Here is a 21,813-nt window from a genome sequence, read left to right on the forward strand (position 1 = left end):
GGAATAGTTGGCTGAAATGTTGTCAATGTGTAGGTATTAAAATTATCATTGTAATAATCATATATATATATATATATATATATTTAACTACTTCATTTATTCACATAAATTTAATATATGAAAGTATAGATTTATGCGTAAACTTTAAGTATTTACTTCAAAAGTGCTCAATACGTAGGTAGAGCTAGTTAGTAATTTATAAAATATATATGGCGATTAAGCTACACTGAATATTCTGTGTTTCATCCAACTATAGGATTCGTCAGGCTTATATATATATATATATATATATATATATGAGAGAGAGAGAGAGAGAACAAAGCTTCTTTCTTAGAACTGCAGGCCTGTAGAATTCTGTTCCGTCTGCCTGCTTCCCACCTGACTACAACCTGGATATCTGCAAGTCCAACGTTAACAAATTCCTAATGAACCGCCCCTTTAAGTAAACACTTCATTAAATCTCCACACTAATGTACTGTACTTGCAATAACCCTTATCCCTGAGTGGCTTCCGGGCCTTGATAAGTGGTGACCACCATGTAAAAAAAAAAAAAAAAAAAAAATCAACGGTTTATTTAATTATTGGATTCATTTGAAATGAGTAATTTGTATTTTTATTTATTTATTTGCGGACTGTTATCCTGATTTTTATAGTTGTTGTTTCACGACATTTTGGCCAACTATTTGTTTCCTATCCCGTCACGATTAACAACCTGATCAAGCTAGAGAAATAGTTGACCGAAACGTCATGAAACAACTATAAAAATGAGGATAATAGTCCGTAAATAAATAAAAATCAACAGTAGGTTCTCTACAGTGCAATGTAGACTGCAATATATTGTGGACTAAGTTATTGCAGAGAGGTATGTGAAGGTTCCTCTTCATGCACCACGAAGGGTCCCCAACTAGAGTAAGCAATCGATTAGATTGAAAAATGGGCGATTGCATCGATTTCGATGACATTAAAAATATGGGAGTGTGAAACATTCATTGATCGTCAGTCAATCCCAGGCAACGTCGGGTCTTCTTGCTAGTTTAAATAATAAAATCAAAACGAATTGATTTTAGGTCGATTTTTAATTTGCAATTTTTATTATCGCAAGAGTCACATTTTATTATATGCATATATTTTTTTAATATCGGAAACCTGTTATAAAAAAATCTTTGTTTAAACTTCATATCGCGAAATATTTTAATTTAATATCATTTGAAGCTTTTTAAAAATAATTATTTTTTAGAATTATGTTTTTCTGTTTTAATTCAAATAATTATATTACCGAGAAAAAAAAATTATTAAGAAAAGCGTTTATTTTTTTTAACATAATATTGATTTTATGTCCAATTTTATTTACAACTTAAGGTACCTATTTACTATGCCTCCCCACGGGACAGAGTTAGACACCAGGGTCGTTTTTTTAACGTGGAGAAAAAGTACAAAAATAAAAATTGTCTCAGTCGTGAAGGATTTCTCCTCCAACGAAAGAGAACAAGAAATAGAAGTGCAGCATCTGCAGAACAGATACTACACTTTGAGATATTAAATCTTTTATTCATGTTAAAAAAATACAGTCAAAATTAACGATGAACAAAAAACTTAGGCACATGGCCAACTCAAAAGGGGGGATTTTGGGGGTCGTTGGTCATCATTGTCACTCCAGAACTAAACAAAGTCAGAAGTTTCTCCCAGCTAGTATCTTCTTTCACCATAATACCGCATTCACCCTTTCATATTTGGGGACGTCCTACTTAACTCCCAATTTTTAAAACATTTTTTATTGACGTGTAAAAACGAAAAAGATAACAATAAAATGGTACAATAATTCATTTGTGTCGAGGGCGGGGGAAGAAAAAACAAAAGGTGATTAGTAGGACCCTCCCAACCCCGTCTAGTTGATAGACTGCCCGTTCCACTAGGTTTGTAAAAGGAACCTCGCTTCTGCGGGTCAGTCTCTAGGTTGGGATGCCCTCTAGATGGGGGTGAATGGAGAAAAGAAATTTTTATGAGTAAGGGATGGAGGTTAGTTTGTATTTCTTTTTCTCCAAGATTTAGAGGAAGGGGTGAAAACAAAAATTGCAGGTAAGAGGGGATGGGGATCTTGGAGGCTTCCTAATCGGGGAGGGATGGAACACACACTCAGCTAGCTGAGAGGCTACTTGTTTAATTTTACTTTACAGAACTGCGCGTTCCACACCTAAGCGGGGAACACATATTCAAATTTGGCTCCTCTTCGTACACACAGACTTGCCACATATATCCATCTTCTGTCAAATGCCGCGCGATGCAGCCTTCTTCTATCACATCTGATCTTCACCCGTAGTTGGTGTTTAAAGAAAGCGATCAGATCTTGATCAGAAAAAGACAACACCCCCCGGCAACCTTGCAGACGCGACGTCCAAATCACCATTCTCGCCACGGCCAGGATCGTAACGTAGACCATTTGTCTTTCCCGGTCCCACGGCGGCCTCACGTTGTCCACAACATTGGATACAGTAATTGGGCGAGGATGCTCAGGATCGATGCGAGCCGTCACTCCACTGACATACGACCAGTACTGGCGGAGTTCGCAGCAATCGAAGAAAGCGTGATCCGTAGTTTCTACGGCCGTTGTCCCACAACGGGGACAATCAGGCGACTCCAAAAACCCGGAACTGCATTGTATGTTGTTGAGTGGAAGTGCATTTCGGGCCAATCGCCAGGTCAGAGAGAACTCCGAATTGTTCAGATGACTCGAACCTGGCGCCCAGCTCCACGTGGAGCGGATCTCATTCTGCTGCCACCCCAAACGCCCGCATAGCGGGTCGTCAGCGGCCCCCTTCACTAGATCCCTGTGGAGTTCCCTACGGGTAGCAGTCACAAGGTCACTGGACTTTGGTAGTCGTTTTAGCACAGCTCGGCACTCTTTCATGTAGGCAGATTCTCCCCGCGGCCTGATACTACACTTTGATCTTGTCCCGAAGGCCAAGCTCGTATTTACAACTTAAGGTAAGTGAAATAAATAACAGGATTATATGTATACTAGCATTCCGCCCAGCTTTGCTCGGCCCTTCATAACTTTATGTGCATATGTATATATCAAAAAGTGCGAATATGTACGGTAATGCCTTTCTGTATAATAGGCGTCCTTAACTACCATTGAGAAAAGTTGGTAGTGACTGCAGACGTCAAATTTTTTTTAACTTTGACCCCAATTTTGACTCCTTAACATTTATTGTTTTGGGCTCAAATAAAATTAAAAAGTTTGGTACATGTCCAAGTAACCTACATCTAAAATTTCAAGTGTTTAGACCCAAAATTGGCGGAGGAGTTTGGCAGAGTTTGCAAAGATCAACTTTTAATCAAACTGATTAAAAAGCTTTCCCTATCTCTGAATACACTTTATGTAAAATTTCAAATTTTTAGACCAGAAATTGGCTGAGTAATTTGGTAGAGACAGCAAAGGTCAAATTTTTTTTAAAATCTGACTCCAATTTAGACCCCTGAACATTTATTTTTGGGGGCTCAAATCAAATTAAAAAGTCTGATCCATGTCCAAGTAACCTACATTTAAAATTTCAAGCGTTTAGACCCAAAATTAGTGGAGGAGTTTGGTAGAGTGTTCGAAGGTCAAATCGTTGAACTTTGACCCCTTGACAGCCAAATTTGTGGCCGAAAACTGATTAAAAAAGATTTCCCCAAATCTCAATACCCCTTATGTCAAATCTCGAGTCTGTAGACTGAAAATTGACAGAGTAGTTTGGTAGAGAAATGTACACAGACGCACACACCCACATTTTCACTTATGCAAAAAAAAAAAAAAAAAAACGGGCCCCAACTATAATTAGGCCCCGTTTCTTAGTGTTTTTTCCGAATGAAATGAAACTTTGGTCATAACTAGTTTATTATATTCAAAACATCACATCCAAAACACTAGGGTCTTTGGCCTTTTTTTCTCCGTTCATGTGTTCTAGATATACTTTCTATGCTTTTTGTATATATATATGATGATTGCAACGTCTTGTCAGACGAGTGCCACTCCCTCAGACATTAAAGTCCATGAGCCCAAAAATTACTTTTTTTTTTTTTTTTTAGTCCTACTGGTGAATTCACATGCTCAAGCAGGCATGACACTGAAGACGGTCATTGAAATCAATTATTACATGCTTCCAGCATTTCAAGTCTCCACGCGTCACAACTTCTCCATAACCACAGGACTATTTCTATAGACAAATGCCTGAGGGAGTATCTATACACAGATGATGTTACAGAGTCTTAGCTTTGTACGACAGCTAAATCTCTCTCTCGGTTCAAAATGTTGAGATCCAGCAATAAGCAAGAGCAAGATAGCCAACAACAAGTTAAACTACAGACCAGCTTAATGCGAGTACTGGTCTCCCGCTTTATGGTTTTTTAAATCAGAGATTTGCCTCTCCTAGAAAGGTTGCCTTCACCAAGGCTTACAGGAGCCCTCTCCACCCCAACACACACATACATACACACAAACACATATGGTGCTAGTTGGCCGTTGACCCCGAAAAAAGGTTTATTCGTCCTTTAGAAGATCTTGTTTTTAATCCTTCAGGGAGACTAGACACCCTCCTCACCAAACAAGTCTGGTGGGGAAACCAGTTTAGTCGCCGGTGGCCCGACCATGAGGCAAGATGATATATATATATATATATATATATATATATAAGTTGAAGGTGTTCAAGAGAGAAGACTCATGAATTAAAATGAGGTTATTAAGAGTGCTCAATAAAAAAGAGCAAAATATATTATTTTTTATTTATATAGACAAATATTACATAGTCGTCACACTGCACATGCTAATGTTTCCGACAATTGGTTGACTACAACCAAAAGTCCTCATCAGGTGACGTAATATGGCTTATGTGTCACTGAAAATGGCTGGTTCTAAAATAAACAAAAAAATTTATATATATATATATATATATATAATTTTCAGAAGTTGGTAGAGTGCTTGCCTCGCATGCAGAAGGCTCGGGTTTCAAATCCCGGGTGCGGATATGTCTGACTGATGAGCCCAAATGAGGGCGAAACTTGAGTCTTAGACTTCTGGTTCGTTGGCTGGCATGGCTCTTGTGGGCTGCGGCGTTCTTTGGGCTGTGGAAATAATTATATATATGTATATATGTATGTAAGTGTGTGTGTGTGTGTGTGTGTGTATATATATTTATATATACACACACACATACGAACACGTTTGCTTTGGTAAATAAGTGTATATGTGTCTGCCTGTCTAGTAACTCCAAACCTAATATATTTTTATCCGCCCCTCCCCCTTGAGCCGATCTCTTTCTTTCTTTCTTAATGTTCACTGGTGGACATAACTCCAGTGTTTTTTTTTTTACTCATTCCCTACCTTATTTAGAAATGATTTCAAATGTGTCCACTCCTCTCCCATTTCTTATGACATTGTAATCACGCTAATCTCTTTTTTCTTCTTTTTCTTTTAAAGGATTTCAAATATTGTAATCAGGCTAACCCCTTTTTTCCCTTTTTATTCTTGGTTCCTTTTTCTTTTTCCTTTTGTCTTTGTCTCTCTCTTTTTTATCTTCCTTTTATTTTTCTCTTTCTTTTTATCCATAGTTTTATCTGGTTAAGTCTTCACGCTCTCTTCTTTCCCCCTATCGCTTTCTATATTTGGAGTCTAAAATGTCACTTAATCTCTATCACCCCTTAATTTTATTTTATTTTCATGAAAAAATACATTTTTTCTTCTTCTATTTAAGAACCAATCGTCTTCAGTGATACATGCCTTATTATGTCGCCCACCGAGGACTTTTGGGTTTTGCCAACCAATTGTCCAAAACATTAGCATATTCAGTGTAGTGACTATGTAATATTTGTCTATATAAATTAAAATTATATATATCTTTTCAGCTTTAAAAAATGTTGAAATTTTTATCAACCTACATTTATTTTGTTTAGTTTTCATAACATGAAATATAGGGGAGGGGAGGATAGAACACCTAAAAACAAGTGAAGCATGCATGGTCCCCCGCAAGTGCACAGTGAACGAGGCATAAAAAATGACTAAGTTCAGCATTTGACCCCCCCCCCCCAATTTAGCCTCAAAAGTCCTCAGGGGACGTCAAATCTTGGTGAAAATGAACAAACCGTGCAGTTTTAGGCCTTAGCATATGTAAAATTGAGTTCAGCACCATGCAAAAAAGGAAATGACTAAGTCCATTATTTGCGTCCCCCCCATTTAGCCCAAAAGTCCCCAAGGCCTTAACATATTTAAATTTGGGTTTAGCACCATGCAAAACTGCTAATAAATACACAGAAAATTTTGGACAAATATGGTAAAATAGTCCCCAAAAATGGAGTTATCGCAAAGTATAGACAAACAAAATTATATAGAAATCAGTTAGTTACAACTTTTCAGAAAGTTTTATAAAAATCCAAGGCATCAATTTTTTTAATAAACACAGAAGTGTCAATTTTAGCCATTTTAACATGAAAGGCATCCCTAAGGGAGCAACTGGAGTTTTCCCGGAAAATCTGTTCAGTTATTTTTTTACTCATATCATGTTTAATGTTTGCGCAAAATTACCAAAAATTCCAAGGTGTAGTTATTGAGAAAAGTGCGGACAAACAGACAAGGCTGAATTTACAGGTCCAACCTCCTTTTGTCAGGAAAAATATTTCCTTTGTATATTTATTGAAACCTAGTGACATCGTTAAACGCTTAGTGGCCTGGAAGTGGGTGATCACTTTACATTAAATTTATATAGGAAAATGATCTTCCACTCTAAAATGCTATTTAATATTTTTTCAAAATTTATCTTTCCATATGGTAAATTTTCAGATTAGTTCCACCTCCGCAATTTTCTTTTAAATGATGACTTTTATAAGTTTTCGACTATGCTGAATACGAAAATCGCATTAAAATTTTGCAGAAATAAGTAGTTATCGAGATATAGAAAGTTGTATTAGGCATTGTATTCTTTGGCGGCAATTAAATTAGTTACATCGCGTTACATATGGGAGGGGGGAGTAAATCTGTGGTGTGCGTTCGAAGTACCTATATATATGTGTGTGTGTGGGTGTTGTTTCTTACTAAAATGAAATACAATTGTTAATTTTTTTTTTCACGCATACTTGAATAAAATTCACTAAAAATGAAACGAAAATAAACTCCAATATTTTTCTTGGCCAAATAACACGACAAATTAACAAACAAGTATTTTTTTTCGGTATTATTATACAAACACCGTGACAGCGAATTAGTAAAATCTTTTACGTAGTATTCTGTTACGTTTCGGTGTGCTGAACACGAATCTGAAAACTGGGTTAGGGTACATTTTTTTCTACTAATTCGCTGTCACGGTATTTGTATAAATTTACCTTTTTTTCTAAGAAAAATATTTGAAAACCAAAACCTTTATTGGCGGACGTACACGAGTGAGGCCCAATAACGAAATACGAATTTAGGAAAACTCGTCCCTTTTTGATTAAATATTGATTGAAAACACATTTTATAACCATTCTTGAAGGAGATATTGTTTTTAAAAGAGATTACACCCCCCCATAACATTTTTAAAAAAAATATTTTTACTTGTTTACTGTTGTTTTTAAAAAAATAAAATCGATTTTCTAATAAGTGTCCATTTTCTACATAACTGACTAAGTTGTTAGTGGTTTCACTTATTTTAAAGCGTTTATTTTGTTCAAAAATGAGACTACAGACCGCATATTTTTAAAAATATTTATACTTATTTACTGTTGTTTTTAAAAGGGCAAAATAGATTTTCATACCTAGCTGGCTAAGTTGTTAGTGGTTTAATTTATTTTGAAGCGTTTATTCAGTAAAAAAAAAAAAAAAAAAAAATTGGTTTTTAAAAGAGCCCCCATCCTCTAAAAGAATTTTAATATTTTTAAAATATAATTTAGAGATGGAGAGAGAGAGAGAGAGGGGGGAGAGAGAGAGGGGGAGAGAGAGAGAGGGGAGAGAGAGAGGGGAGAGGGGAGAGAGAGAGAGGGGAGAGAGAGAGGGGGGGAGAGAGAGAGAGAGAGAGAGAGAGAGAGAGAGAGAGAGAGAGAGAGAGAGAGAGAGAGAGAGAGAGAGAGAGAGAGAGGAGGTGTTAAAAACTATATCTCCCTCCGAAAACAAAACGATAAACAACAAAAAATGAAATTAAAAAGATTCTTGATAAACGGTAGCAGAGTTTTCGATAAAATTGATTAATAAATTCCTTTATTGATCACCTTTTCCTCTTAATGATTGATTTAACAAGTCATTGGGATGAAAATTGAATTAATAAATGAATAAATAAAATATTAACGTGCCGATCTCTTCAAATAATTCAAGCAAAAATAAAAGATTCTTAAAAATTACAAATGAGCATCAGAAACCAAGATTGGAAGTGCTGGATATAGAGGAGGGGAGGGGAAGAGTGAGAGGGGAAAAGAAGGAAAGGAAAGAGAGGTGGAGGGGAAGAGTGAGAGGGGGAAAGGAAAGAGAGGAAGAGGGGTGGGGGAGAAATATAGATTACATGTAGTTATCCAAATAGCTTTTACGGCCCTGTCGGTGGGGCATTAGGATACACCGACTGCCCCCCTGCAGAGGGTAAAAGTCCCTCAATGAGGGTCCTGGATATGACCTTAAACTAGGCACCGCCAAAAATGGCCGCAAAATCAAGTTGTTGTTGTTTTTTAAAACTAAATCACATTTATTAAAATCCATTATTTCTGAGTAACTTTTTTTTCCCAGAAAGATAAAACCCTGAATTTTATCATATAGAAAACAGAATAATGTAAAACTTTTTCTATTATTTTTAATTAAATTTTAAATGTTAAATTTTCCCAAAAAGTTAACAATTGGCATTTTTTGTCTTGCACAAAAAACGTACATAAATATTTAAAAAAAAAAAAAGGTTTTTGAAATAATTAATTTATCTATTTATTGTCTAACTAAGATTTAGGATGATTTTCTAATAGAATATTCAAAAATATTATAATATAAGTACCTGAATTTCAAATAATTCCACTTATTCATATAGCTAACCAGATATTTCGCGTCGATGTAGAGTCTAGATCGACTCTGTTTACGTTTTATAAGAAGAAAACTATGGAAGACCAAACAGGCCAAAAAAACTTATTTTTCAGTGACAAAAATTTCAATGTATTATTAAGCTGAGGCTGGCCAGTACCAGATGGGTGACCATTTGTATGAGTTTGGTTTTTAATGTGTATGTGTGTGGGGGCCAGGCTCCCCAAAATGGGGGGGGGGCAATTTAAAGCAGAATAAAAAAAAATTATTTCAGCGCGTTTGGTCCACCGTAGTCGAAAGGCGGCAAACGTTTTAAAACGGGATCGAAAAAATTATGCTATTTTTAACACAAAGGGCACAATATTTATCAAATTTTTTTTTTGTATCGATTATTCAAAGCATGCCCTGTTTAATAATGGTCATGCATTATTCGGCTCGCTAAAAAAAAAATTGTTAATTTATTTATCAAAAATTTTAAAATGGCTTTTTTCGTATAAATATTAAAAAAAAATTTTTTTTTTGTTTTGTTTAACTTTAATTATTTTACTTAACATATTCACCGAATTTCACACTTCAAAACTCAAAAGCGGGATAATTAAACACAATCAAAGTTCAGATATTCAGACGTCAAAATAAGGTATGCAAACATTTTTTTTTTCTTTTTTTTAATCTATAATTCTGTCCCTTACAACAACACTATGTTTTGTTCAGTTTCAGATGATTATTTTAAGCATATTTGTTCCCACTTCAAAACAAGGGGGGGGTTGTAAGCAAAATAATATATATATATATATATATATATATCGTTTATGAAAAATAAGTACACTGTTATAAAGTTCATTCTTCTCCTAATAATCGCTGAAAATTTCGTATTGATCGGATAATTATCTGATTTTTTGTAGATTTTTAAAAAGACGGTCCGTCAAAAAGTACTAACCCCCCCCCCCCAGTTTTGGCGGTGCCTACCATAAACTATATCCAGTGGTGAGGCCCCAGCTTCTGGGCTTTGGGGAGTGTGGAGCCACCCTTTTATTACCATTGCTCTCAGGTCCACTCTGACCCGGAGTGGTAGTACCTGTTAGGGTTCCAACTATGGGTTAAATAGAAACCGACTTGAAAACAACAAATATATTCTATTAAAATTTTTTTCATCAAAATCTTTGGATTCGGCATTAAATACCCCGAAAAGGATTGATATGCCGTAAAACAAAAACCAACCAACCAAATAGCTTTAAAAAAAAAAAAAAAAAAAAAAAAAAAAAAGTCATTTAACATAGAATTCGGTTTATAAAATTATCCATCTTATGATTGCCGAAGAAGAGGAAGAAAAGCAGTTTATTTAATGTTTCTTATTTTTTAATTTGATTTGTTTGGGGTTTATTTAATTGTTCTTATTTTTTAATTTAATTTGTTTGGGGTTTATTTAATTGTTCTTATTTTTTAATTTAATTTGTTTGGGGTTTATTTAATTGTTCTTATTTTTTAATTTAATTTGTTTGGGGTTTATTTAATTGTTCTTATTTTTTAATTTAATTTGTTTGGGGTTTATTTAATGTTTCTTATTTGTTTTAATTTGATTTTTTCAGTTTATTAAATTGTTCTTTTTTTTTCTTTAATTTTTTTGAGTTTATTAAATTTTTATTAGTGTTTTATTTATTTATTTCTTTTACAGTTGGCATGTTCGTACCAAGAAAAACATCGAAAGAGTTCGAAGAGATGAAGCACGAGCTGCCGAAGAAGAGGAAGAAAAGCAGAGGCGAATTGCACTTGCAGTAAACAATATCTTTCATTAGACTTTATAGCACATTGAAAACGAGCAAAATTTATTGGCCATTGACTTAGAATGAGTGCTTTATGCCAAATTGATGTTTGAATATGGTTAATTTGCTCAAGATATTAGGAGGTATATTTGGTAAAAAAAAAAAGGGGGGGGGAAGTGCTCAATACATTAGTAGAGCTAAATATGCTTTTATTATTTAAACCTCAGGGTTTTTTTTTTTTGATTAAATCATTACAAATTGTTTCGATGGACAGGGCAATAATATTAACTTGCCGATCTCTTCATATAATTAAAGGCAAAATAAAAGATTTTTAAAAATTACAAATGGGCATCAAAAACCAAGATTTGAACTGCTGGGTATAGATGGGGAGGGGAAGAGTGAGAGGGGGAGAAAAAAAGGAAAGGAAAGAGAAGAAGAGGGGTAGGGGAGAAATATAGATGACATGTAGCTATCCAAATAGCTTAAAAAAAAAGTCATTTAACATAGAATTCGGTTCATAAAATTATCCATCCTATCATTAATTCTTCAGTGCTTTCTAATGTAGAAATATTGGATCTATTACTCGTACATCCGTTATCAGTGTGCTATTTAATTGGGTTTGTATTACTGTACACATAGATTCGAAAAAGTTCATTGATGTAGATCAGGAAGAGAGTTGGGCCCAGGATGGACCCTTGAGGGACTCCAGCATTAATACTGTGGGCCTCTGATTTCTGCCCATCAACCACTACTGTTATGAGCCTATCAGAGAGAAATGATTTAATGATTGAGAAAACATTTCCAGTTATACTGTAGCTGGAAATCTTGTGAAATAGGCGTTTATACCATATTTTATCGAAGGCCTTTGATATGTCAAGAGCAATTGCCCTAGAAAGGAAGCCTTTGTTGAGAGATTCATTAATCCTATGAGATATAACCGTTAGCACATCTGCTGTAGATGTTGCAGAACGGAAACCGTATTGCATGTCACTAAGAAAGTTATTTCTGCTGAGGTGGTTCAATACTTCTTTATTTAATATGGATTCCAGCAGCTTACTCATGACACACAGGAGACTTATTGGTCTGTACTGAGAGGGAGTGACTTATCACCAGAATTCTTAAATACAAGGCATACTGATGAGGTTTTCCAAAATGTTGGGAAGCACTTCTCCTTAAGGCAACACTTAAACAGTTTTGTAAGTATGAGGGCAAGTTCTTCTTGAAGCTTTTTAAACACTATAATTGGAATACCGTCAGGGCCAGTTGCTTTACTGGAATCAATATTTTTGATTAGCTTGGCAACCTTGTGCACAGATATTTGTATGTTGCATAGCGTGCTGTCTGTTATAGGTGGAAATACAGGGAGTTGATGGCCTTGGTCGCATAGGGTAGAATTAGCTGCAAAGTTCTTGGCAAATAGTTTGGCCTTGTCTGATGCTGACGAGATAACCTCAGGTCCATTGATAATGGTTGGGATAGAACGCACGCTTCTGTTCAGGATCTTGTTTGCTATTTGCCAAAACTAGTGGTAACCAAGCCGCTGCTCAGCTACTTTGGATTTAACGGACTGAACATATAGCTATCTTGCATTTTTTATTACTCTTTTACAGTGGTTTCCGGCAGTCCTGAAAGCAGCTTTAGTCTCAGTACAGCTTAAACCGAAACCAAAACTTATGAAGAGAAAAATATATGTATATATACAAATTGAGTGCCTTTAGCTATAATCGAAACTGAAACCAAAACTTATGAAGAATTCTTGGCAAAATTATTTATTATAAGAAATGAAAGTACATAACAATTAAACGATAGTCACTTGGATGTAAACGTGTCACAAAAAATAAATAACACGTTATCCTATTAATATATAGATCACAGTTTTTTTTTCTTTTTCTTTACTTAACGTAAAAAAAATATCCATTTTCAGTTTGGAGACAAGGACGAGTGTCGCAGGTAATGAAGACATTTTTTTGTTAGCCAAATTAATCTGGAGCAAGAAACTAGATCAAATATTCGGAACATTTTTAGTCCATCAACTTAGTTGAATTTAGACCTTAGAATTCACCCTTGTCTGTTCGTGTGTTTATTCAAAAAATTCTCAATAACTACACGTTACATTTTTCTGAAATTTTGCATTAAGTTACAACTGCTCAAGAAAAGAAATGTAACATTCTTGGATTTTTGATAAAAATTCTGATTGCATTCCCAGGAGGTCAGAAATTGCACTTTTCGGAACGTAGAATCTTTTCCGACCATTACCCAAAAGCAAGATGATATGGATATACATCTGGAAACGTAATATTTGACCCTGGGAAAATTCTGGGGCTTGAGCCCCAGTGAGTTTTAGGGGTGAAAAACACCTTTTGGGGCTAATTTTTATTTTTCTCCTAAAATTCATACTTGTGTGTAGATAGGGGTTTTAAATAGTACCGAATTTAAAAAAATGTGGGTATCATTTGTGATGAAACGGTGTCATTTGACTGTTTTGGTCTAATGTTTTACATCAGGCCAGGGGTTTAAATGGGCAAAATAGGTAACAGTTCTACCACTGATTTTGGTTAACAGTACAAGGGAAGTAACTCTTGTAGACTCAATTTTACAAATATTGATTATATATTCGTAGATTGAACTTTAATACATTTATGCGGAGAGGAAAACCATCCTATTTTTTAATGATTCCCTCGAGCAAGCAGTTTATGAAAGAAAGGTCACTGTCTCCAGGGGTGCGTATTTGTGATAGGAGTGTTATGTTTTTTTGCTGTTGTTTTTTTGTTTTTTGATTAAGGTTGGTGGCTAATCGACATAAAAAAAATTACAGCTTTCCTTTGTTCTTTTTGGAAACGAACTCACTAGGGGACGCTCGCTTATGGAATGGCATCACGTGACACCGATGACGTCAGTGAACGCCAGCCACTCATATTAGACAAACAGAAGCTCCTTGTTAACCCTATAACAAAGACCAATCTCTCTCTCACTATCTCTCTCTCTCTCTCATATATATATATATATATATATATATATATATATATATATATATATATGCATATGGTTTAAATGGGCAAAATAGGTAACAGTTCTAGGATTGATTTTTTACAAGGGAAGTAACTCTTGTAGACTCAATTTTACAAATATTGATTTTGAACTTTAATACATGTGATTGGTTGTATGTTTGTCTACTGCACTAGGAATTTTTAAAATCTTCTCTCTGATGAGCTCAACAACTTGCCTTTAAACATATTTATTTGATTGTGTTTTGTCCTCATTTTTCCCAAGCATTTTCTCTTTTTTAGTTTTTGGTTTTTAAAAATCTTTTTGGAGTTTATTTAATTGTTCTTATTTTTAATTTAATTTAATTTTTTGGGGTTTATTTAATTGTTCTTATTTTTTTTAATTTAATTTTTTTGGGGTTTATTTAATTTTTCTTATTTTTTTAAATTTAATTTTTTTAAATTTATTTAATTGTTCTTATTTTTTTTAATTTAACTTTTTTGGGTTTATTTAATTGTTCTTATTTTTTTAATTTAATTTTTTTTTAGTTTATTTAATTTTTCTTATTTTTTTAAATTTATTTTTTTAAATTTAATTTTCTTGAGTTTATTTAATTGTTCTTATTTTTTTTAATTTAATTTTTTGGGGTTTATTTAATTTTTCTTATTTTTTGTAATTTAATTTTTTTGAGTTTATTTAATTGTTCTTATTTTTTTAATTTAATTTTTTTGGGTTTATTTAATTGTTCTTATTTTTTTAATTTAATTTTTGGGGTTTATTTAATTGTTCTTATTTTTTAATTTAATTTTTTGGGGTTTATTTAATGTTTCTTATTTTTTTAATTTGATTTTTTTCAGTTTATTAAATTGTTCTTTTTTTTCTTTAATTTTTTTGAGTTTATTAAATTTTTATTTTTTATTTACTTCTTCAATTTCTTTAATTTTTATTATTTTTTAAAAACATTTTTTGAGTTTATTTAATTGTTCTTATTTTTTAATTTAACTTTTTGGGGTTTATTTAATTGTTCTTATTTTTGTAATTTAATTTTTTGGGGTTTATTTAATTGTTCTTATTTTTTAATTTAATTTTTTTGGGTTTATTTAATTGTTATTTTTTAATTTAATTTTTTGGGGTTTATTTAATTGTTCTTATTTTTTAATTTAATTTTTTGGGGTTTATTTAATTGTTCTTATTTTTGTAATTTAATTTTTTTGAGTTTATTTAATGTTTCTTTTTTAATTTGATTTTTTCAGTTTATTAAATTGTTCTTTTTTTTCTTTAATTTTTTGGAGTTTATTAAATTTTCATTATTTTTTATTTACTTTTTTTCAATTTTTTAATTTTTATTATTTTTTGAAAAACATTTTTTGGGTTTATTTAATTTTTATTAGTGTTTTATTTATTTATTTCTTTTACAGTTGGCATGTTCGTACCAAGAAAAACATCGAAAGAGTTCGAAGAGATGAAGCACGAGCTGCCGAAGAAGAGGAAGAAAAGCAGAGGCGAATTGCACTTGCAGTAAACAATATCTTTCATTAGACTTTATAGCACATTGAAAACGAGCAAAATTTATTGGCCATTGACTTAGAATGAGTGCTTTATGCCAAATTGATGTTTGAATATGGTTAATTTGCTCAAGATATTAGGAGGTATATTTGGTAAAAAAAAAGGGGGGGAAGTGCTCAATACATTAGTAGAGCTAAATATGCTTTTATTATTTAAACCTCAGGGTTTTTTTTTTTTTTTTTTTTTTTTTGATTAAATCATTACAAATTGTTTCGATGGACAGGGCAATAATATTAACTTGCCGATCTCTTCATATAATTAAAGGCAAAATAAAAGATTTTTAAAAATTACAAATGGGCATCAAAAACCAAGATTTGAACTGCTGGGTATAGATGGGGAGGGGAAGAGTGAGAGGTGGGGGAAAAAAAAGGGAAAGGAAAGAGAGGAAGGGGTGGGGGAGAAATATAGATTATATGTAGTTATCAAAATAGCTTTATAAATAAAGTCGGGTTTGTATTACTGTACACATAGATTCGAAAACGTTGTCAAAGGCAAGATAAGTTACTTTTCTACCTAACTGGATATATTTTTTTGTGTTTTTATTCAGTGTAACATGTTTATTCAGCCCGAAAAACATGCAGTGTTTACCGATGATGCATTGGAAAATTCAAAATGGCGCGCGACTCTCTCTCGGAGAGGGTAAGCTTGGGGAAAAGATGTTATAAATAATAAACTAGACAAAATGCTGTTAGAAATTCGCTCATTATATGTTACCGTGACATAAGTTGACATATATTCGGTTGTTTTTTAATAGTATTTTATCTAGTTTATTATTTATAACATCTTTTCCCAAACTTACCCGTGTTAAAGAGACAGTCGGGCGCCATTTTGAATTTTCCAATACATCAGTAAACACTGCATGTTTTTCGAGCTGAATAAACATGTTACATTGAATAAAAACACAAAAATATATATCCAGTTAGGTAGAAAAGTAACTTATCTTGCCTTTGATAACATTTATTTATATTATATATATATATATATTGACAACTTTTTCGAATCTATGTGTACAGTAATACAAACCCATAAAGTCATTTAACAGAATTCGGTTCATAAAATTATCCATCCTATTATTAATTCTACGGTGCTTTCTAATGTAGAAATATTGGATCTATTACTCGTACATCCGTTATCTGTGTGTTATCTAAACAAGATCTAGACCAGTTTCAAGCGACAGGACAAATTCAATCCAAAATAAAAGATTTTTTTAAATTACAAAAACCAAGATTTGAAAGTGCTGGAAAGACAGGGGGGAGGGGGGAGAGGGTGAAAAAAAAAAAAAAAAAGGGGTGGGGGAGAAATATAGATTATATGTAGTTATCCAAATAGCTTTTGCTCATTAGCTTTGCTTCATTCTTTTAATTTAATAGATAATAAATAGTGCCACAGCCACACTTGCATCCGAATGGCAAACGACTTGTTTGAGGGAAAGAAAGCTAAAAAAAATAAATAAATAAATAATAATAATAAATAAATAAATAGTATGCCGGAAAATCTGAATTTTTCTTTTTTTTTGTTCTTTCCTTTTTTTAAAATAATATTAACCTGCCGATTGTGCTATCTAATCTAGACCAGCAGTGGCGTAGCATCATATTTTGCCACCCGGGGGCGGTCGTAAAATTCCCCCACCTCCGGCATATAATTGCCTGTTTTGCCCCCCCCCCCCTAACCCCGCTGGCATATAATTACCTGTTTTGCACCCCCCCCCCGCTTGTATATGATTACTTGTTGTGGTCCCCCCACCGCTGGCATATGATTATCTCTTTTGTCGCCCACCCCCAGGGACATATTTTTCCGATTCCGATACCTCCAAAAGTTCCATTTTTTTAATTTTTTTAACAAACTTTATTTTAAGATATTTTGTCAGCGTTCATATATTTTTTTTCATTTTTATCCTCACAAAATGCCGCCCCCTGGTATGTGCCGCTGCCGCTCGTAAAATAGGGACACATTTTTCTGATTCCAATACCTTCAAAAGTTCCGATTTTTTTTTTTTTTTTTTTTTTTTTTTTTTTTTACAAACTTCTCGGTATAAAATTTAAGATATTTTGTTAGCTTTTATTTATTTCTATTTTCTATTTTTCACCTCTCAAAATGCCGCCTCTTGACATGGGCCGCTCGTAAAATAGGGATTTTTTTTTTTTTTACTATTATTCAATCTTCACCCGAAACAAGGCAAGTGGCACTTTGAAGTAGGGGGCTACTATTCGGGGGACAATTTGCGGGGGAATTATGAAGGGAGATGAGTAGCAAGATGTTTGTTCACATTACACTTGAACTTTTGCATATCAGTACAGTTGGGAAAGTAGTATCCCGGAAAGGAGTTCCAAAGACTTGCAGTTCTGGGGAAGAAACTATTGGAGTAAATAGGGATACATTTTTCTGATTCCAATACCCCCAAAAGTTCCGATTTTTTAAAAATGTTCGGTAAAAAAAATAAAAAAAAAAAAAAAAAAAAAAATCTGATTTTTTGTTAGCTTTTATTTTTTTTTTTTTTTTAACCCTCTCAAAATGCAGCCCCTGGCACATAACGCCCCCCCCCGCCCTTCCTACCCCCCCCCCCCCCCGATCTAGACATTATGACTGTAATTCGTAGTTATAACTCGACAATAAAGAAAATAAAAAAGAAATAATGTTTGTGGAAGTCATAATTCATATTCCTATTATTTGGATTTATCGGACAATTGTTCTAATCTTTTTTTTTTTTTTTTTTTTTTTTACATTTTCACTCCAAACAAGGAACATTGCCACTTTGATGTACCTATTTACTATGCCTCCCTACGGGACAGAGTTAGACACCAGGGTCGTTTTTTTAACATGGAGAAAAAGTACAAAAAATAAAAAATTGTCTCAGTTGTGAAGGATTTCTCCTCCACCGAAAGAGAACAAGAAATGGAAGTACAAGACAGATACTACACCTTGATCTTGTTTATATATTTTATTGCTTTTAAAATTTTGTAAATACAATTAAGTAAAAAAACAAAAGATTTTCAAACAACAAAATTAGGCACAAGGCCTACAAGAAATTGTGGAGGGGAAGGGTTCAGGGTCTTTGTAACTAAAGTGATTAATTTAAAAGTAATTAATGTAGACTTTGGAGTCTTACTCTTGACTGGCAACATTTACCAAAATACCTCACATAACATATTTTTTGTGCTTTTATTCAATGTAACATATTTATTCAGCTCGAAAAACATGCAGTGTTTACCGATGTGTTAGACAATTCAAAATGGCGGCCGACTCTCTCTTAAACACGGTAAGTTCGAGAAAAGGTGTTATAAATAATAAACTAGACAAAATGCTATTAAAAAAAACACCGAATATATGTCAACCTATGTCACGGTAATATATATTGAGCGAATTTCCAACATTATTTTGTCTAGTTTATTATTTATAACACCTTTTCCCGAACTTACCGTGTTTAAGAGAGAGTCGGCCACCATTTTGAATTTTCCAATACATCGGTAAACACTGCATGTTTTTCGAGCTGAATAAACATGCTACATTGAATAAAAACACGAAAATTATATCCAGTTTGGTAGAAAAGTAACTTATCTTGCCTTTGATAACATTTGTTATATATTTGTTTTTTGACAACTTTTTCGAATCTATGTGTACAGTAATACAAACCCCATTTTTATAACAAATAAATGTTATCAAAGGTAAGATATGTTACTTTTCTACCCAACTGGATAATAGGTGCTTCTACACTTTATTGCCGAAATTGGAGACGCCATTTTATTTCACGCACCTACTATCCAAATTTAGGGGAGAACATTGTATTAAACTATGGCCGAAGTATGAAATAAATAACAACAAAAAAAATTAAACTTATATTTACTTTTTTTCATAGTTCTTTCAGAAAGTTTAATTTTTTTTTTTTTTTTGTTATTTATTTCATGCTTCGGCCATAGTTTAAAAAATGTTCTCCCCTAAATTTGGATAGCAGGTGCATGAAATAAAATGGCGTCTCCAATTTCGGCAATAAAGTGTAGAAGCACCGGATAATTTTTCAGTGTTTTTATTTAATGTAACATTTTTATTCAGCTCGACAAACTGTTTAACGATGTGTAGGAAAATTTAAAATGGCGCCGAACTCTCTGCTGAACACGATAAGTTTTGGAAAATGAGTTAAAAATAAAAAATATATACAAAATACTGTTAGAAACTAGCTCAATATATGTTACCGTGACATACGCTGACATACATTCGGTGGGGTTTTGACAGTATTTGGTATAGTTTTTTTATTTTTAACTCATTTTCTCAAACTTACCGTGATCAACAACGCCATTTTAATTTTTCCAATACACTAGTAAACACTCTGTTTTTCGAGCTGAATGAACATGTTACATTAAATAAAAACACAAAAAGAAAATACCCAGTTAAGTTGAAAATTAACTTATCTTGCCTTTGATAATATTTATTTGTTATATATTTGTTTTTTGACAACTTTTTCGAATCTATGTGTACAGTAATACAAACCAAAGTATTTTTTTTTTTTTAATAAATATATGATTTCGTTTTTCGTGTCTTGATTCCGTGATCAAGTTTGTTTTTAAACAAGAGTAAACAAGTAAAAATGACTTTTTAAAATATTATGGGGGTTCATAGTCGCCTTTAAAAGCAATATCTCCTTCAAGAACGGTCATAAAATGTGTTTTCAATCAATAATTTATTCATAATGGACCAGTTTTCCTGTCCGGGCAAAAAAAAAAAAAAAAGGTAAAACTATACAAACACCGTGACAGCGAATTAACCCTAACCCCAACCCCAACCCTAATCCTAACCCTAACCCTAACGCTGTCACGGTGTTTGTATAATAATACCAAAAAAAAAAAAAAATGGACCATTTTCCTGCCACTACTTTAAAGTGATTTTGGGTTTGTATTACTGTACACATAGCAGTCGAAAAAGTTGTCAAAAAACAAATATATAACAAATAAATGTTATCAAAGGCAAGATAAGTTACTTTTCTACCAAACTGGATATAATTTTCGTGTTTTTATTCAATGTAACATGTTTATTCAGCTCGAAAAGCATGCAGTGTTTACCGATGTATGTATTGAAAAATTCAAAATGGCGACCGACTCTCTCTTTAACACGGTAAGTTCGGAAAAAGGTGTTATAAATAATAAACTAGACAAAATACTATTAAAAAACCACCGAATATATGTCAACCTATGTCACGGTAACATATATTGAGCGAATTTCTAACAGTATTTTGTCTAGTTTATTATTTATTACACCTTTTTCCGAACTTACCGTGTTTAAGAGAGAGTCGGCCGCCATTTTGAATTTTTCAATATATATCGGTAAACACTGTATGTTTTTCGAGCTGAACAAACATGTTACATTGAATAAAAACACGAAAATTATATCCAGTTTGGTAGAAAAGTAATTTATCTTGCCTTTGATAAAATTTATTTGTTATATATTTGTTTTTTGACAACTTTTTCGAATCTATGTGTACAGTAATACAAACCCGTGATTTTTTTTTATTTTTAAAACACCAATTGATAAATAAATGGATTTTACTTACGTTTTTTGCCGTTTTCCTTTCTAAAGTAAAGAAAATCTGAACTCAACCGTTGCTACCGAGAGTACTCGGTGGCCGTGACTCAACTCCAAAAAGTTTCAGTCGAGTCTATTTTCAGAGGAAAGAAGGAAATGGGAAGACGAAGGGGAGGTTACGGTAAAATTATGAGTGGGTGGGAGAATCTGAGTGTCGGTAGTTTCACTTTTTGGTAAATATCCAGATCCGCTACTACAGAACACCGACCACTCTAAGTTGTTTTTTTATAGGTAATTGAGGTCGCTGACAACGAATCTGATAGTCAAACTTTGGGCAAATTTACCGTTTGCATGGTATTAACCCCCGAACCCACGAATAACTTTCCACCATTTTGCAGCTTCCGTTTTCGCTACGCGCACGCGCTGCAGCATGAACGACGGCTTGCTCCACCTAGCAAACTGCCTGAATTTAGGAAAACTCGTCCCGGGAAAACTCGTCTCGGGAAAACTCGTCTCCGGAAAACTCGTCTCGGGAAAACTCGTCCCCTTTCGCTAGGTAGGAAAACTGGTCCCTTATTGAATAAATATCGATTGAAAACACATTTTATGATCGTTCTTGAAGGAGATATTGTTTTTTAAAATAAACTATAGCCCCCCCCCCCACCATAATATTTTTTTAAAAAATATTTTTACTTGTTTAATGTTTTTTTTTTTTTTTTTTTTAAATAAAATCGATTTTCTAAGTGTTCGTTTTCTATCTAACTGGCTAAGTTCTTAGTGGTTTAACTTATTTTAAAGCGTTTATTATGTTCATACAAAGTTAATTACAAATTTTTTTTGTTCTTATTTTAACGATGTTTTTTGGAGTCATAAAAACAATAAAAAAACAAAACCCAAAAATTAAAAAACAGGGAGCGATTCGATTCTTCGTTACGCTTTTGGTTTTGTTTTTTAATTATGATAGTTTTTTTTGTTGTTATGTTTTTGTTTTCTGTC

The 21,813-nt window shown here is 33.1% G+C and overlaps 1 protein-coding gene across 2 annotated transcripts in view; it reads right to left on the reverse strand.

The window, feature by feature from the left end:
- LOC145269124 (uncharacterized) overlaps positions 1 to 21,249 on the reverse strand; it is an 85,586-nt gene extending 64,337 nt beyond the window's left edge. The window contains exon 1 of one of the 2 annotated variants that reach the window (XM_080124723.1): positions 20,846 to 21,249. The gene's annotated coding sequence lies outside the window, so the exon portion shown is untranslated. The remainder of the gene's footprint in view (positions 1 to 20,845) is intronic. The other variant, XM_080124722.1, reaches the window with a different exon arrangement.
- Between the last annotated feature and the right edge of the window lie 564 nt (positions 21,250 to 21,813).

The sequence above is a fragment of the Euprymna scolopes genome, chromosome 45, assembly GCF_053919585.1.
Source record: "Euprymna scolopes isolate OS-2025 chromosome 45, ASM5391958v1, whole genome shotgun sequence".
Taxonomy (NCBI): domain Eukaryota; kingdom Metazoa; phylum Mollusca; class Cephalopoda; order Sepiida; family Sepiolidae; genus Euprymna; species Euprymna scolopes.